The sequence below is a fragment of the Echinops telfairi genome, unplaced genomic scaffold, assembly GCF_000313985.2.
Source record: "Echinops telfairi isolate 266 unplaced genomic scaffold, ASM31398v2 ScPeMD7_443;HRSCAF=831, whole genome shotgun sequence".
NCBI lineage: Eukaryota > Metazoa > Chordata > Mammalia > Afrosoricida > Tenrecidae > Echinops > Echinops telfairi.
In genome coordinates, this window is record NW_022104341.1 from 28,563,911 (window position 1) to 28,578,282 (window position 14,372).

Consider the following 14,372-nt stretch of genomic DNA (forward strand, 5'->3'; position numbering starts at 1 on the left):
GATGCACCTCTGAGATACACCCTAATATAAACAAGCATAAGCAGAATATAACAGAATGGCCGTCACAGGATTTCCAGAATAATATGTGGCTTAATACAGCCTATAGGGTGTTGATGTAGCAAGATTTTGTTTGCCCCCGCCCCCCGTCAACAGTACACCACTCTTGGTACAGCTGTCTTCTGCTTCCTCAGATACCATGTGTTTAAATCCTCAGGTTACAAGTGAGTCTGGGGTACAGAGTGGAGTTCCCATATGGGGTCTCACCAATGCAGAATCTGGAGCATGATGTGGACCCCGAAGATCCAGGATTCAGTGTCCCAATACTCTACAGTACCCGGCCTGGGTTCCCGGGATACCGCCAGATGCCCCAGGTCAATTCTGTCCACCCACCACATGCCACTAAAGACCCTTCCCACCTAATGTTCCCCAAAGCATCCCCAGTCTCTCCTCCTCCCACCTGGAGGTCTGCCCTCCCCACCCCCCCAACAGACATGCACCTATGTTCGCCCAAACTTGACCATTCCCTCTCCCTTCTCCTGGGCTGTCCCTCCCATCGGTAAGTGTCATTTCTCTGTCTGGTTGCTTCCCTCTCGCGGGACCTCACGCTGGATCAACAAGGCAGCCTCTCAGCCGACAACAGTGACCACCCCTCCCCTAACCACTTGATTCCAGCTGACACGAAGTGCCCTCCGGCCAAGTGACCTACACTACACTTACCTGGCCCAGATGGTGCTGGGCTGGCTCTTTACCTGCCTGATCTCCCGCCAAAAGGCTGGATGGCCTGCAAGCTTCAGGTGGGCCCATTCTGCTGCTTGTCCCCACCGTACTGGACTCAGGCAGTATTTGTCCTGCTGTGCGTGACTAACTTCACTCAGCATCAGATCTTCCAGATCCCTCCACGAGTTGAGCTGTTTCATGGTTTCATCGCTATTTTGTAGGGGCAGTCGCATCTTTTGAGGCAGCGGACAAGTGTTTCTGCAGTTTTCAGTTGAGGGTGGAGAAGAGTGTATTCTGCACTGGTCTTCCAACTACGCGCGAAACCTTTTAAAACAAGCGAACAGAACAGGGATGGTAAAATATTCGAACATACATTCATGTTAAGGTTATCTGGGAGGTGCAACTTTATTCAGTGTACAGTTTTATCCCATGCCCACTGTGACCTCTAAGGAAAGGTCTTTCTACTCTCTTTTCTTCTCAAGCCCCCCTTGCAGCGCTGCCGTGGCAGGGCTTGCTGTACTCCAGCACGGCACCCGATGGACAAGATGCATCCAGCTCCGGAAATGCATTCCAAATGTTGACTATTGCAGCAAAATCCGAAATTTACCCAAGGGTCTTCTTCCATCCCGACTTTTTCCCTCTGTAATTTCTGAGAAACTTTCCTACTAGCAGACTTCTCAGACAGTGACAAACTGAATTCTCATTAAAACAAAGAAAGGTTAAGGGGAGAAAATAACCTATTTAAAATGAGGTAACTCACCAGTCTTTCCGCTGTAAATTGACAATAGGATTTATATAAATCCATAATTGTATCTCTTTTACCTGCAGTTAGGCTAGTTAATGATGAAAAAAAGTATACAGCTGATCTTATGGCTTTAATGAGGATTCTTTTTACCGAGTTAAAAAAAAATCCACCAAATTAAATTCTGCCAATTTACTCCATTGCAAATTGAGCACCACCCTGTGAGTAAGGGGAGGGGCGGCAGGGGGTGGGGGGGGCAAGAAAGAAAGAAAAAGAAATCATCAAGTAGCTTAAATCAGTTACAGCTAAATGTGTAAGTCAGCATGTGCTTTAGCCTTTAGTCATGAAGAATATATTAGATTTTAAAAATAAATGGCTTTCTGGTGAGTCTTCATTGCAATGGCTTTCTGACTTTTAATTAAATTTTCAGTACTTGTGGATGCTTCCTCATGTATCTGGCCACAGAGCTCACATTGCCTCCATCATTAAGTGGAGTGGAAAACCAAATTGGAGATTATTAAGCTTGTTCATTTCTTTGTTATCAGTAGCTGGTGACTCTCCCCTTTTTACTTGTTAAATAAGGATGGAGCTTTCTACAAGAATATTTCCCAAGAATGAAATAAGCTCCCGTAAACAGAGCATGATTAGCCCTAATGCGGGAGCTTGTTAAATGTTCCTCATTATACATTTCTGGTCTGTTTCATCAGTGTTAAATGAACTTAATGTAAATGAATAAAAACAGGTTTGCATTATTTGTAACAGGATTGAGAGTAAAGAAGCAAACTGTCAGCAACCCTAAACTCTGCAACGAGTGGGGAAGTTAGCACTCTCCCTCTGCTGCCCTTCCCCTTCTGCGGAATTGAATAAATTGTTCCAGAGGCTTAATATTTAATCTGTTGGACTGGAGCATTACAGTTTAGGTCTTCTATTAGAAGCTTTAATTGCTAATTTGGTGTTTTCCTGAAAATTTTGCTTCTGCTCCTTTTGAACTACCCAGAAATAAAGAGATTTATGAAAATCATATACTGTAAGGACCAATCTTCAACAAAGGAATTTGGATTTTGTTAGCCAACAGGGTCAAGCAAAAGATAATCTTGGCTATCGAGCCTAATAGGTGGTTGGTTTAAAATTCATATTTGTTTTGATTTATAAAGATGAGTTCCTGCAGACGCTTCAAGGCAAATGTGTTATAGAAAACTCACATTGTTTTAAACAGTGACATTCTTAAAATACAACAAGACTTCGTCTCCTAATTAAGGAGAAACCAAACGAAAAAGACACTTGAGCAAGCACAGAAGGTCAAAAAGCTAAGGGGCCCTAATCTAAATGGGATGATGATTTATCTCTGAGATGTGGAATTAGATGCCCAGCAGCAAGCAAGGCTGATTGGGGATCCCCGCATTTAAATTTCCAGCCCTTTCATTAGCTAAGGTAGTATATCCCCATATTCCAACCCCCCTTAGATCTATTGTCAGGAAGGGGAGACTACAGCAACTGCTACTTTGTGGTTGTTGATGGTGTCAGGGAACTGTCCGTTGGGGAGCTTGCGGTTACCTGGTTATGTTCACCAGCATCTTGTTCGTTGCCCACCGGGGGCTGAGCTGTGTTTAGAATTTAGTGAAATCAAGAGAAAGAGCTATTGAATTATGAATCATGAAAAAGTGCACAGTGGAACTGTGGTTTTAGTCTTATGTGAAGCAAAAGCTCTCTGGAACATATTTTTTTATTGAAGATTTTTTAAGTCCTTAGGCCTGTGGTGGGTATTAACTATTTGTTTAACATTATCTGTAAACTGCGTAGAAAAACCTTGATGTTTTTCAATTGAATTTCTTTTTCCTGGAGAACCATTTATTCAACACATTTCATTTTTCTCTAACTTAGAGTTTTTCCATCTGACATGATTTTTTCCTGGAGCTAAATTAGGAACTGGTAGTTTTCTCATAATAAACACTACGGTGTTCTCATAAACTACATTCTCTGATTTTCTTGTCAGCCTGGTTCAGGGAAATCCATGTATTTAAGATGCTTCCTCGCAGTTTGGCCCATACCAAATGATTGTTCAAGCCAAAGATCTGAGCAGCAAACTGAGCTGATGCTTCTGGAGAAAGTATAATCGAACAGCCGAGACCACTGGGTAGCCGAAGAGAAGAGCACACCTCCCGAGCCCCCCAGTCTGGTGGGAGGGGAGGACAGCTGATCACTGGATATTCAGTGTCCCAGACAGCACTGGTCCCACACCATCGCTCCTGCCCGCTACTGCCACAAGGACAGTAGGAATGCCATCCTCTTTATACTCAGCTTTAATCCTCAGAGTTTCACCGGGGCCCTTCTGGGCACATGGGATGCCAACATTTCCACAAGCCTCCTTGATTTTCTCGCAGTGACGGAGATCAGAGGTTGAGCCCATCAATACTACAACCCTGCACTGACTGCGATTTCAGAAGCAGCGCTACTCTTTCTGAAGCCCACTCAAAATTTTTCTTGACTATCTTCAGCCCTGCAGGAGTTACTTCTCTGAGGTCGCGAGAGGACTGTTTGTCCTTCTGTTGGCTTCGATCTCCAGATGGCCAGAGTCTCCGGGAATCGTTATCAATAACAGCAGCAAGAATCACTTCTTGGGTGGCGACATCAACACCAAATTCAATCATCATGCCAACCAGTGTACAGGCCTGGGGCAACCAAGACTTTTCCAGGATTTCACAAATGGCCTGGGTGGCATGACTCATGCTATCCACTTCAGTTTGACCTATCTCAAGTCCAGCAAAGCAAAATTTGGCAGCAATTAGCTGCTCCTCAGACCACTGTGGGTCATTATTGGCATCATCCTTGAAAAACATCTCCACTTTGGGTGGGTAAAACTTATACCCTTCCTTGACGCCAGGGTTTCTTTTGAGAAAAGAACCAGTTGCTATTCTTCTACATACCCACTCAATGGGAATCATTTCACACTGGGGGGCAATGAAAGCCGTTTCCCCCCATGTCTTGGTGAAAGCAGTTTTGATACCTGCATCCTGTAACAACTGAAAAATACAACTGGTGATTTTATTGGAAATCGCAGCTTTGCCCTCCAGGTGGTTCTTTCTAGCTGCATTCCCTGCTGGAATCTGGTCCTTGGATTGCAGGAGCACTTTCCCTGGTGATGGACCAGCTCATAGACTTCTTTTGATTTCCCCTCGTCGAGCTTTGGACCAAGGACCACCACCTCGGAGGCCACCGTTATCTTGAGTAGGCTGGGGGCTGCGACCCCCGTGAAGTGGAGAGGCTAGAATCTTTCACTCGAATTTTAAGCTAGACTTCTCAGAGAATGGTCTGCTTATAGCTCAGGATAGGGAAAACACAGACCGTGTTCCACCAATATTATTCAGGGCAGACATACAAGGGGGCCTCAAAAATCGATGGAAAAGTTCAATGATCTTTTCATTCCATTTTCCCATGAACTTTTTGAAGCCCCTTTGTAAAACAATGTTCAACTTGAGTTAATCTCAGCATCATTCTCAATATTAGCCTAGTCGGTGGTAGTGAGACGGAGCCTTTTTCTCTATTTCTAGTCTGCTAAGGATACATTTGCATTACTTAGTTCAGTTGGAAACTCTCAACTTCTGGGACTGAAACATTTTAGATCACTTTTTGCCCTCATAGATATAATATGAAGACATTTTAATGTTCACATGATTTTTTACTTTAATCTTCAACTCCTGAATATCTGGTGCTATCATTATCAAAGTGAGTTATAATAGAGAATACAGAATATTATGTGAAAATTGTACTTTTATTTGCATTCAGTCTATGTGAAGAAACACTCCTTCCTCCCTTTGTCCATCAGTCCTGCACCCCCGCACCCCACTTCCTTTCCATCCTTCCTTCTTGTTTTCTTCTTCCCTTTCCAACAAATCCTTGATGCCTGACATTTGGTCAAGTGACCAAGAAATAGCTGATGCTTTATAAAGTATGGCTGGCAGGAAAGGCGAAACAGTCAACATTAAAATGCCATCCAACTGATATTGTCAGAGGACCATTCACTTTGAACTCCAGCGCCATTCTGCTTTGTTCAATCTCTGTTATGTATCATAATTCTGCTTTGATTTTAGCCTCTGGTATTCCCACACTGCTTTACTTGTTAGCCAGTAAGCTGGCTAGTTTACTCTTGTTGCTAGTTAGGTCTTTTCTGTTTTCTTCCATTGGATTCAGATACACTTAACTCCTTGCTCGCTACTCAAGAGAGCATTAAAAATAGATTCTAGTTAACTGGTATTTTAATGCACAGAGCTCTATTAACAGAGTTTACTCAATATATTAATTTTAAAAATAAGTGGCTAGAACTCATCTTTGCTGGTAGGGAAGAAGGATCAACAGTAATTCTATGTGTAGTTGTGACAGTAAAGGGCTCAAGGCTCAAGGCTCAGTAAAATGCCTCCCCCCTCCTGCTGGATTAGCATAAAATAAAAGAAATGCAAAGATTTGATATATGGCTTTATGTTGAATTAACACAACATTAATAAATGATTGTAATACACAATCATTGGTTTTAAAAAAAAACCAAGAAAGTAAATGTAGGTGATATACCAAAGAATGATAAGAAAATACCTGTAAAATATGAAGAATAAGGAAGAAATCATATATGAAGGGGATTCAAAAAATCTGTGGTAAAATTCTATTATCTCTTAATCTTAACTTTTCCATAAATTTTTGAAGCCCTCTTGTATTTATATAAAGTAATAATAATAGTGATAATGATGTTGTCGTGTGCTATTAAGTTGATGCCAATTCACAGCAACCCTACTTAACAAAATAAAGCTGCCTCATGAATTACTTAAACTATAATCTTTGCGAGAGCAGATTACCCGGTCTTTCCTCCTGCAGAGCCACGGGAGGGTTGACCTGCCCACTTTTTGGAACCTTTGTGCCACCAGGGCTCTTTAATGATTAGAACAGAAAATATTAATTGGTTACTTGGTATGTGCTAGGAACTATTACAAGAGTTTGTCATGTACTGGCTCACTTCATGCATACATCAACTCTGAGAGTTAGCTACTATTTTCATTGTCATTGGAGAAAGAAACTGAGTTTTAAAGACAGCAAGTGAATTGTGCAACAGCAAACAGCTAGTGAATGATACAGTTGGGAGTTGAATCCAAGTAGTCGGACTCCAGGGTCCTCATTCACAGTCAATCCACTCTATGCCTGGTTTAGTTGCAGTTTTTGAAGCCAAGTGCTATCTTAGTATTTTGGAGCTTAATCTAGGAAAAAATATCTGCAGGGATAGTCACTAACCTATAAGGCAAGCTTTTTTTGGGCAAAAACAGTGATACTCAAGAGAGTAGGGTAAAAAAAAAATGCTTCTGGAGACTGATAGAATCTAGACATATTGCCGAAAGGCCTTCTGTTTTGTTATCACTACAAAGGTGCTCACTTCCAGGAACTCAGGATAAAACGAATCCAAAGGGGACCACCAGATCTCAGAATGTTGGATAAAACCAGACCTAAATATAGGAGTGTTCTTTAGTATCAACTTCTCTTATTTCTTTATGATTGTGTTTGGTGGAAGAAATAAGATCATTAGCCACTTTATTGGATGGCCAACATTTTTTCAGATGCCTAAAGGATAAGCTACCAAAATATAGAGTTGCCCCCAATACAGCTGCAGCTGGCATAAGACAAGAGGAGGAGTTGGGCCCAAATCCACCATCTGGTTAGGCAAGGGATGTGGAAGAAGCAGAGCAAGTGGGGCTAGAGTGTCTGAGGCCTCGCAAAGTTGCATTCTGGTAATGATGATGGGAGAGTACCGGAGCAGTGATGGCCTAGCTCTTGGTTGCCACCCCTGATCATCTGACCAAGTTGATTATGGAGTTCCCTGACGTAACTACTAGGCTTCAGCTATTTTCATTGTATTTTGGATTGACTCTTAGGAGTTAACTTTTAGCAATAGATCTTTTCAGAGTCATTGAAAATCAAAGATTAGGAGTTCTTGTGCAGAATCACAAGGAGAATGCAATGAATTTTTGTATGTAGATTAAAAATGTTCCGGTTATATTTTCTGCTGGCTCTACTCATCCAACCCTCCTAATATTAACGAGGCTATAAGATATATATTTTGAATTATTATTAAGATTTGCATTTCTCTACCATATTTCAGACAGGGAATGAAAGAACCTATGTACATGATAATTTTCATTGTTGGCATATCACCCTCTCCTCTTTATTCATCCCTTTGTCATAGGCTATTTATCAAATAAGCACACATGATCTCGCAGATCTTAAAAAATGACAAAAATACTATACCCTAAAACCCCCAAAATGATGAGGACAAGATTCTGCAATTCTGTCCTCTGAGATCGATACACCTCTGGGTTATTTTAGGGACAAGCAGAAAGACAGAAGCATTTCTTATTCATATAATCTGAGGGGACTCTTAACAGGTGGTGAGATTTCTCTGTAGCATGCGATGTAATCTCATCAGTTGAAAGTCGTTCTTGTGATATTTAGCAGAAACGAGGATTGCCACAGAGGCTGCTCTGCGGGGCTTTCTTCGGAGGAGTCTAAGAATTCTGAGTGGTTTTCATTCGCTTGCCAATTTCATACACTTTCCCATACAGAAAATGCACAGGACAAAGAAACCCTAAAGCTTTTGAAAAGTGACTGTATTACTATACCCCCCGCCCAGGCCCCCCCCAAATTTTTTAGAGGGAATTTTTTTCAGAATTGGTTTGGTGCATGTGTCACTGTGATAGGACAAAAGAGCTCCCACAAAACCACCTACCCTGCCCTCTCTCACCCTCTTCCTATTGGACCCTGCAAACCAACCCAAGATGCAATTAACTGGCCCTACCAGGACACGATGAAACAGCAAGAAAATGATGTGATGATAATAATAGCTATACTTTATTAAATATCCAGGTGCTCCAAGTGCATTGTTTATTTTAATTGTCAACGAAACCCTGCAAGGTAGGTAAAAGAGGAGAAAACCAAGGTTCAGAAGAGTTCAGGCATCTGCCAAGTAAGAAGTGGGGCTGGCCTTCAAAGAAACACCTGCTACAGCCCAAGCTTCCAACACCATAGCATTTTATTTCCCTGTATTTCCTACTTAAAAGTTCCTGATTCATGCTGGGAGCAGAGGGATAGTTTGTGTCATATTGCCAAGTTAAATATTGCGAGGGGCCAGTTAGCCTCACGCCAGTGCTTCTGACCACTGATTGAGAGCTAGTGTTTTGTTGCTAAGTTGAACGGAGCAGGCACTGCCCCAGTCAGGCAGGTTTGGTTGGCTGGGTGGGATGAAGGCGCAGAGACTCTGCTGAGCAAGGTGCTCCTTCCTGTCAGAACACATTTCCATAGAGCCCTGCAGTTTGCAAGCTGGTAGCACCTCCTCCTGCTTCTGCCTCCTAGTGGGCTGTCTGAGGGAGGTTATACATATGTATTAAGTTATTAAGCGGTGGTATGGGTTCTCACAAGTTCAAACACAAAGCCTGCTGTGTCTCTGCTCGAGCATCTCCAGGAGGGCCTGGATTAATAGAAATGCAAATGGAGCATCTGCACAAGGCCATATGATTAGAGCCTCCCCCTCACACCTCAAAGTCAAGAGCAGGAAAACACTGCATGTGAAATACAACCCAAAATGGTGATATAATATGCAAAGTCTGTTACCCATTTCAACAGCAGTCAGCAAAACATTTCTACCCACACCATGCTGAACAATTCTGCCCCAACTTTATTATGTAAGCTAATGTTTTTCATCGGGATAAAATTGCTGTTGGTACTTAGAGGCCTGCTGACGCCTTTATGGCTGAAGACTGTCTGCACACCACTGTCTGGCCTACTCTAGTAATATGCTGTGAAAGGAGAAGTGGGGTTTTCATTAAAAAAATATTGTGGATATATATATATATATATATATATATATACACCTATGTGTGTGTGTGTGTATATATATATATATACACACACACACACACACACACACACGCATATGGATGATATACGATATCTGCCATCGAACCATTTAACATTCAGTGACATTAATTACATTCATTATGATGTTCAATCCACACTACCATTTCCAAGTTCGTTGTCTCCCCAAACACAAATATTGTATCCCCGAAGCAGAAACTCTCCCACACCCTTTTCTCCTGACAATTGCCGGGAAGCCTTCACTTCGAGGCAGTTGTCTCTTTCAGAGATCTCCTATAAGCGAGATCAGGTAATATTTGTCCTTTTGCATCTGATTTATCTCACTTGGCATGCTGTTTTCAAGGCTGTAGCAGTGCTGTGTTCTCTGCTCGTTCGCCAACTGCGTCCTCCTCTCATGACATGTTTTTGCAAGCTTTACTATGCCAGTTTGGTTGGCATACCATTCACAAATCATACAATTCAATAGTCCAATCATCTTAAGAAGAGCTGCACAATCATCAGCACAATCAATTTCAGGACACTGTCTTTCTTCTTGTGCTCCACGCTATTAGCGCTCCATTCCCCCAACCTTCCTCGCCAGACTCTCCAGGAACCATTCAGCCTATCGCCAGCCAGCTCTATAGATTTGCCTAGCCTGGATTTCATACATAGAAAAACATTCAACAAAACAGGGGGAAAAAAAACCCTGACAACAATTACACAGTAAAACAGAGAAAACCCACAATTACTTATGTCAATTTGTGGCAAACGAATGTAGAAGGGGCATGTTATTTGCATACAATACTAGGTTCATTTCTCTTCACAGATGACTCATGTTCCATTGTATATATACAGCACATTTTGTTTGTTTCTTCATCTGCTGACAGGCACGTGTGTGTGTTGTTTACACCTTTTGTCTGTCGTGAATAATGTTGCAGGCATCTGTGCGATCCCTGTTTTCACTTCTTTGGGGCAGCAGTGTAGTTGCTACATCATATGGCAATTCTCTTAATTTGGGGGCGACCGCCAAGAGCATTTCCACAGCAGCTGCGTCATCCCACAGTCTCACCAGCAGCCGATGAGGGTTCCAATGGCCTCACACCCTCACCTCTGCTTGTTGAGGGTCTTCATGTTTTCCCTCTATTTTTTCATTTCTCGGAGGTAGAAGTACCGTGGGCAAAGAAGCGTTCGGCCCAGTGTCTGATTTGTAGTTCTTGATCGTGACATGGATCGACCCCATCTAGCTTCAAGGTCCAGTCTAGGGTGAGTCACCGGACTTCGCCAGTTGGATAGGACTCAGGGCAAGCCACCGGTTCTGTCTCCCTTTGAATCCGTCAGCCTCACTTACTTCTGGCACCTATCACCCATGACTGCGCAGCACCAGACCAATGTGGCGTTCCTTACATATTTTCCGGCATGACTTAACACATGCTGTTGCTGCGGCTAGGTACCACTGGGTCTATACTGACCCATCACAGCCCTGGCAACAACAGAGCCAAGCACTGCCTGGTCCAGCGCCATCCTCATAATTACTCCTGTGCCTGAGACCCTTGCTGCAGCCAGGGTGTCAACCCCCCTCCTGGAGGGCCTTCCCCTCTATTTTACCAAACATGGTGTTCTTCTCCATGGACTGCTCTCTCCCTACAACATGTCCAATGCAGTGCATAGTGCAGGCAGGGGAGTATCATTGAGAGGGGGTGTGGATGATTTAATGCAGCCATCTCCACTGGAGAAACTCTTCAAGATTATGCATCCTCTCCCTCCTAAGTCTATTCCACTCTACCAGTGTTCTCTCTCATCAAATCCATTACCTCTTACTTTGTTTACTTTTAAAACTCTTACACTGTGAATTGAGTCAAGGTTTGCAAAGCAGATCATCAATTTTTACATCCAACATTTCATAAGTGTTTTGTTTGAACACACCCACTGTAATCCCTTCCAGGTACCATCACTTATCCCACCGTATTCCTGAGCTTCCCAGTTCCGGTCCTCCTTATTTCTTACCCCTCTGGATTTTGTCCTTAGGTAATTGCTATCTTTTCAATCTTAAATGGTTGATTATTATAACTTTGTGGGGTGGGGGTGGGGGGTGGGGGGGTTCAGTTCTGCACCGGGAGGGTGACTAAGGGCCACAAGGTTAGGGATTCCACCGGTCTCTATTTGACTGGTAAGTCTGGTCTCTTTTATGACTTTGATGCTATTCCACATTTTCCCTCACTCTATCCAGGATCTTCCAAAGCGATCCGTTACAGAGCAGTTGATAGTGGTAGGCAGGCATCAACTGGTTCTTCTGGTCTCAGGGTTGTGGAGACTTATCTTTGCATGGTCCATTTGTTATTTGGACTAATTGTTCATTTGTCTTGATTTTAATCCCACTTCTTTCTGCTCGGTGGGGAGATACCCACAAGTTGTAACTTAGTGGCTGCTCACTTGCTGCTCACCAAAGTAGAATGCTGAACATTGTCTTTGTTAACTATGTTAGACCAATTGAATTTGGTATAACTGAGACTATGGGCCTGACCCCCTGGGCTCAGCATCTCATTCCCTCAAGGTGTTTGGTTAGGTCTCAGAAGATTTTGCATCTTTGATCCTTGTATGCTCCACCACAACCATATCTGTATTTTCAGCAAAAGTAAATATATTTATAGAAATATATATGGGCATACTCCCCAAACCCTCCCCTACCTGTTTAGTCGGTATGTCTATCCAACCATCTACTCATAGATCACCACCATTGTAGGATTGGTAAACAGTATATGCCTATGTTGTTTTTAACTATTGCAAACTCCCCAGTGTCTTCTCCTGCCTCTGTCATTCCCCGCTCCCCCCCCCCCCAGCCTACCTCTTTATTACATATTGTCTTTTCCTTCCCCCAAGTTAACACTTGTCTGCCTTTTAATCTGTGACCTTCCCTCCATCTCACCCCCACCACCCCTGGTAGCCATCAGAGAATGGTTCTCTTAGTGAGAAATTTTTTTCTTGACATTTTATAATAATGATCCCATACACTATTTGTCTTTTCTTGATGGACTAATTTCACTTAGCTTCCAGGCTTAACCATTGAGGTAGTTCATTGAGTGTACCAACTTGGTCAATAAACACATGTGCGGTTAATTGAGGGTGGAGCGATAAATGGCTCAGTGAGCCTCGCTTTTCTAGTTCTCAGGTCTTTTGTTTTTTGATGGTCAGACACCAGGGTGCAGCTGCCTTAGCCAGTTCCCTGCTTCAGCTTGCAAGGCCCACTTCCTGCAAGACATCCCCAAGGAGAAGCTACATGGACCTATCCCGATGCAGCCCTGGGTGCTGGAGCAGCCGTGTGGAGACCACTGCCAGCGCTGAGATGTTTACACATTGACTGATTCAGCTTTCCTCCTGCAGTCGGCATCACTGCGTGTGTTTTGTGAGATGGAGGAGGACTTTGTGGATTGGTGTTGGACATACAGGATAATGTTGGACTTGTGGGCTTGGGCAGCACCAGGTTGGGATATTTTCTTGATGTGCACTTACACTTTATATAAAATTCTCTCTTATACATATGTGTTTCTGTGGATTTGTTTCTCTAATGTACCCAGACTAACCAACCATGTAATGGGGTATTTTACATATTCAGTGCTAGACTTTAATGTTGCATAGTATTTTATTATGTGTATATACTGAAATTTATTTATCCCCTCTTCCATGGATGGGTGTTTAGGTTGTTTCTGTCTTTTTGCTGTTGTTCACACTGCGGCAAGGAGCATGGGGGTGCATGTATCAGCTTTTATTATCTAGGATCTATATGCAGTAGAGTCATTGCTGGGTTACGCGGTATTTCTAATCCCAACTTTGTGAGACAGTGCCATGCTATCATGCTTGCCACATTTTACAATCCACCAGTATGAGGGTTCCAGTCTCTCTACACTCTCATCAGCATCTGTTCTTTTCATTTAAAAAAAATGCTCTGAATGCTGGCTGAGGTGATATTTTATGGTTCTTTTGATTTACACTTCTTGAATGGCAAATGATCATGAGCATTACTTCATATGGTTGTTGACCATCTGAATGTCTTTTCTGGACAAGTGTCTGTTTATCTGTCCATCTTTTAACTGGATTGCTTGTCTTCTTGTTGTTAAGGTTTTATTTTTTCCTATAAATTTCAGAGATTAATTCCTTGTCTGACATGATTTGCCCACCCCAAGCTGTGGGTCCTCTTTTTGCTATTTCTGTAAATTCTCTTGATGCATGGAAGTGTCTATTTATTTAAGGGGCCCCAGTCATCTATTTTGTTCCCTGCTATTTGTTTTCAGTTATGTTTGATAATGTGTTTTTCCCCCCACAACATCCAATTTTGAGTATGCACTCAGTATACAATAAGGAAAATTACTCAACATAATAAGGGGTATATTTATAAAACCAATGGCCAAGATTATTCTCAATGAAGAGAAACTGAAAGCATTCCCCTTACAAATGAGAACTAAAAGAGAATGCCCTTTCTTAGCACTCTGATTCAATATTGTGCTGAAAGCCTTAGCCAAAGCTATGAGGCAGGAAAAGGGAAATTAAAATTGGCAAAGAAGTAGAGTTCTCTATTTGCAGATGATGTGATCTTATATAGAGAAATTCCAAAAGACTAGCTAAGAAGATTGTTGGGATTAATTGAAAGAGTCAGTAAAGTGGTGGAATTTCATATGCTAACAAAGAGAATCCTGCAAAGGAAATCTTGAAAATGATAACATTTACAACAGCCACTCAAAAGATGAAGTATTTAGGAATAAATAAGACTGGGGGTGGGATAGTAAAGACACATGCAAAGAAAATTACAAAACATTCCTACTATAAACCAAAAGAGACCTACATGAATAGAAAAATATATCATGCTCATGGATAGGATTACTTATCATTGGGAAAATTTTAATACTCCCCAAAGTGAACAATAGATATTATCTAATCCTGATCCAGATTTAAGCATCCTTGTTTAAAGAGATGGAAAAACTAATCATCTACTCTGCATGGAGAGCAAACAGAGCCCAGATAAGTAAGGCAGGAACAAGAA

The 14,372-nt window shown here is 42.3% G+C and overlaps 1 pseudogene; it reads right to left on the reverse strand.

The window, feature by feature from the left end:
• Positions 1 to 3,420: 3,420 nt before the first annotated feature.
• Positions 3,421 to 5,497, reverse strand: LOC101659583 (annotated as a pseudogene).
• Positions 5,498 to 14,372: the final 8,875 nt, after the last annotated feature.